The sequence below is a fragment of the Phallusia mammillata genome, chromosome 2 (genome assembly GCF_965637545.1).
Source record: "Phallusia mammillata chromosome 2, kaPhaMamm4.hap1.1, whole genome shotgun sequence".
NCBI lineage: Eukaryota > Metazoa > Chordata > Ascidiacea > Phlebobranchia > Ascidiidae > Phallusia > Phallusia mammillata.
Window position 1 is genome coordinate 5,281,486 of NC_137253.1, and position 5,184 is coordinate 5,286,669.

The following is a 5,184-nucleotide window of genomic DNA, read 5'->3' on the forward strand; positions in this document are numbered from 1 at the left end:
GATACTTAGGACTTTACTTAGCCAAATAAGTGTGCAAGTCCAATGCAATACCTGCCCCATTTTCAGCAAACAACAACAAGTAGCCTACTCACCGCCAGCAAAAGTAACTCCAATAACAAAGCTGACCGAAGCAAGTAGAATATGATGGAGTTTGTCAATCCGCAACATGATTTAAGAGATAAAAGTTATAAAAAAATCTGAAATAAATAAACTAAAAACAAATCAAGAACAAATTTACAAGCCACACTCAGAAAAACATTAACCGATATTGAAAAAGTGATAGTGGTAACTATTATGGTTGCTTGGTAAATGTTATTAGGCTTTAAATTAGTTCAAAGTGGAAATCATGATCTATTGTAGGTGTGCTAGCAAACAATCCGGCGGTCTACCATACAACATTCCTATGTAACAAGCTAAACGGTAAGCCTTAAAAAACTCAATTATAGGTTTTGTCTTCCTATAAGCCTTAAAAAACACTCATTATTTTTTTATCGTCAAGTCTTCACACCAGGTTAGGCACTAAATAATAACATAGTATTTTTTTCGCTCCTGATCCGCACACATAGCATACAACTGTCCATATCTATAGGCTACTTCTTAGAGAGAAAAAGCTAAACTGTTGCTTCTGTCTGAGAATCGATTTTATTGCCCTAACGTAAACAAACAAGAACACACATATTAAAAATTATGCATGAAAACCCGATGACAAGGTCAGAAACCGACAGCAGAAACTGGTGACAAGACGCGTTCATAGGCACAGGATATCACGTAATAAAATGGCCGTAACAGTGTATGTGTTCAACGCTGCCTATGTTGTTCGTTAATGATTCACATCTTAGTCAATGTACATGGGTATTGTTGGACAAACCCCGATTATAGTGATTGTAGGCGTCAAACGGGCGGCATTTATTAAACTATACCCCATCCACAAATTAACTGTAAGAACTTATAGAGAACGCTTTGCTGGTCGTAACATATTTTTAGGTGAGAACACGGTTAATTTCATTCAACCCGAACCGAACGCGAACCGCTAATTACGATTTTCTAACAACCCGAACCGAAGTTGAACCTCACTTTTTGTTTGCCGTTGGACCCGAACCGGAACCGAACCAGTAAAAAATGCAGTCTGTTTTATTTTTTGTGATTCTTTCAAAACAGCGCACTTAACAATACACAAGATAACACATATAGGGCGTGTCAAAAATAACAGTGCATTGGCTAAATTCTTTTGGATTTTTGAAGGTCGGGTAGATATAATGAGTAGAATTAAACCAAAACGAACAAAATTTTGAACCGGTTTAAAAAACCCGAACCCGATTTTTTTCCCTTTTTAAAAAACCTGAACCGAACCCGAACCCTTAAAAACAAAACCAAGTGAATCCGAACTGAACCTGAACCCATATGACAAGCGGTTCGACTCCCTGATTATACCTAATCCACCTATTTTTATCACGGCCGAATCCTTCCGATATTTATAGCCTTTGGTTGAACCCCAACAAGTTACATCCTAGGTTTCTAATCCATTTTGTTTTGTGGGTCATAATCAGCTTTCGATTAAACCGCATGGTAACAGGTACTGTTTGTCATATTGTCAAATTATGACATCATAACACGTGCATCTTGTTTTAGGATTGCTTTAATTCCAGCAATTTTTATGTCTTTTTATCAAAGTTAGGTAGTGTATTTTTAATAACTGTACAGCAGCGGTTGCCAACCTGTGGGTCGCGACTGCTGTACAGAAACATATTAGGTTTTTACTGCCAACAAAAGTTCGTTGTTTGTACACAAAGTCCTTTGTTAGGTCAAAAAAGAAAACAAATCCGAAGGTTAAGAATTCTTGGTTAACCACTGGATTAGGTGCATAACTTACAATAGTAAAAAAAGTTTTATTTGATACAGCACGCAACAAATTAAGTAACATCTGTCTGCAGTTGTTCGGAAACTTGACAATTTGCTAATGATTAATGATAGTTAAATAAATTGCACAGTCTATTGATGTTGCGTAAACAAACCTTCTGCAAGCTTTGTAATTCATTACAATCCAGAACTATACAAATAATTTAAAAGACAGACACGAAGTAAAACACGACCAGACAAACATTCTGCGGGATATTCGATCTTGGTGTCAGGCACCATCGGGGTTTGCTATCTGGTTTTTTTAAAAGCTTTTCGCAAGCGTCGACCGCCGAAGGCCTGCATTCGAAAAATAAAGTGACAATGGTATTAATGGAAAGGTTTTGTCAGCAACCATAAACTAGGCTACATTTCGCAAACGATGACAACAGGCTTGTTGCAAATGAGAGATAGGCTTTTTGTCTGCTAACGGTAAGAGACGGAAAATAGAAAGGTGTAGAGTAAGACATAGATGCTACATCAGAGTTGAAAAAAGCCCCGAAATTTATGCTCGAACCTGGTTTAAACCCAACAGTACAAATCCGAAGCCCGGTCAGAACCTGACAGGAAAATCCTACAAAAAGTACACAACACAATAAAGAAGACATACACAATGGACATGGCTCAATAGCTTAAACAAGACGTTATGGAGTTGTTGGCATTCGGTTAAGTCCAGCAACTAGATCAGTGGTTCTCAAACTTTTTTATTGTCGGGGCCAAATGGCATTTTTTTAAGTGTGTAGGGAGCCGCAAAAAAACGAAACCTTGAGAAAATCACTAAAGATTATGACTTTGAAAGCTAAAATAGCAATATTTGGTGGTTTTCTCAGGTCTGGTGCGAGCCGCAAAATAAGCAGTTGGGAGCCGCATGCTGCCCCGAAAACCGAGTTTGAGAACCACTGAACTAGATACTTAGCTCTGTAATTTATATTTACAAATTAGGGACACAGAACGCGTTGTCACACCAGAAGCAATGTCGTTTGTTAAAAAAACGTAAGCCTGAACCCGGTCTGACTTACAACTCTGTGCAACATGTCTGCGGTAGCCTATATGCTGTGATTCTAAGATTTTTTTCTCTGTCCGAAAATCTCTCCAGACACCAATCAGTTTCCGCAAGTTTTTTCTGTGATATCCTGACTCTGACAATTTAACGTAAACGGTTTTCCCTAGGGGCGCACCCCCAGTAAAGAACATTACTTAGCAAAGGCTGCACAATACAATACTGGGTGTTTATTCCAGTGACAAGGTTACCAAAAACAAAGTGGCCAAAATTTAACAAAACGATCAATAGTCATAGACTCACCGGCTGCGTTGTTCAGGGCATTAAAAGTATTAACCCAAATTTTTTGGCTATTTGTTCGATTTTGGCCTAACATGTGTTACAACACAGCCCGCTAAGGTTCTAACGGTAATGGCTTTAAAGTATTTAATTGTTGGTTTAATGTGACGTAGTTTAAAAGTTACACTTTCTGCTCTGTTGCAGGCTGCGAACTTTTTATTCCGACGTTTAGAGGCCCAATCATTCGTTATCGGGCAGTGTTTTCGTTGCGTTGTGACATGCTTGCGTTTTATTCATTTTTTTCTTTGTTTATCGTGCACTGTACTAGTCGCATTCAGTGTTATTTACCCTGATGAAGACGACCTGTACAGAACATCGAAACGTCGGAATAAAAATACATTTGCCAGAAGAGCTCTTTTAACTTAATACTATGCATGGCAGCCAGTGGCGCAACTAGCAGGAAATTGAGGGGACAGGCAACGAACTGCCAACTTTCCCCAAAACGATTGTATTGCTAAGTGCGTATCATAGATTGGTCGAATGGTCCGACGCGCTTTTCCATTATGAATCTAAACAAAACTGGGATTCGTCCTTGGAATGTACGGCTTCGAATGCTATGAAAAAGTAACACTTGTAAGGCACAAAGTCCATTGTGATAGTATATTGACGTTTTAAACTAAGGCATTGTTTCGTAACAAATAAACTCGTTCGACTGGGTGTTAACACGTTAATCTTTCAATCTGTCTACCAAGTTCCAACAAAGATCGTTGTTGCGGTTATTTAGGTTGTTGTATAAATACATTGAAGAAACTTCGTTTTTACCATCGCAATCCATGCCGATGAAGCGATTTACTGCTGTATCGGCGCCTTGTCCTGTCATTTGAAAGTTATTTTGAGCTTTGATGCGAACGAACGTGTTTTCGGCGCTGTACGAGAGCCGTTGTACGCAATAACGCCGATAGAAAAGGGACCTGCTGAACAGGCGTTTTCGTCCACCAGGTTGCATATTTAACAAAAATGTCGTTCAACTGGTGTAATGTTATAAACAAAAATACTAGTTGTTTCTATCCATAACTTGTATTTTCGCTGACGTTTCGTCCACCAGATCGGAAGGGCTTCATCAGAGCAATGAATGACGATTGCGAGCAACAAGCGAAAAGGCGCAAGAACAGCGTGATACCATGAAAAATAATTATATTATAACAAAGGCCATACGAAAAGAGTAGCGCCCATTGCAAAACGATAAAGCGGCACTAATGTCCGAAATTTGATGGATTGGTTGGACGTAAACTTTAAAAGTTAAAAGTTTAACATTACACCAGTTGAACGACATTTTTGTTAAATATGCAACCTGGTGGACGAAAACGCCTGTTCAGCATTTTCTATTATCAGAAGAGATTATAATGAAGCGAGTCTGTCGGCGGTCAGAAGGTATGTCAAGGCAGTCGGTATACCATCAAAAAAGAAAATGGCCACATCAGATTTGGATAGACTACATTACGAACTTAGGCTCAATCGCTTCTAGGGGACAGCTCGATGTACCAACGGTTTGAAAAGGAATCCACCCAAGACGTCCAACCAATCCATCAAATTTCGAAAATTAGTGCCGCTTTATCGTTTTGCAATGGGCGCTACTCTTTTCGTATGGCCTTTGTTATTATATAATTATGTTTCATGGTATCACGCTGTTTTTGCGCCTTTCGCTTGTTGCTTGCATTCGTCATTCATTGCTCTGAAGAAGTCCTACCGTTCTGGTGGACGAAACGTCAGCGAAAATACAAGTTATGGATAGAAACAACTAGTATTTTTGTTTAACATTAACACCAGTTGAACGACATTTTTGTTAAAAGAAAAGGGACCTGGCATGTCGACGAACCTGTCCCCCTAGTTGCGCCCATGATGGCAGCAATAGCTTGTATGTTCTATTGGGTAATTTTTTTAATCAAAAATTGTTGTTTCTATTAGACATAGTCCTGACAAAACAGTGGAGTAATGCAAACAGACCGTAAAAG

General features: G+C 38.9%; 1 protein-coding gene across 1 annotated transcript in view; it reads left to right on the forward strand.

Moving 5' to 3' along the window:
• The window catches only part of LOC145213425 (uncharacterized), a 102,205-nt gene that overhangs the window by 50,698 nt on the left and 46,323 nt on the right, over nt 1-5,184 (forward strand). The gene's annotated exons all lie outside the window — the stretch shown is intronic.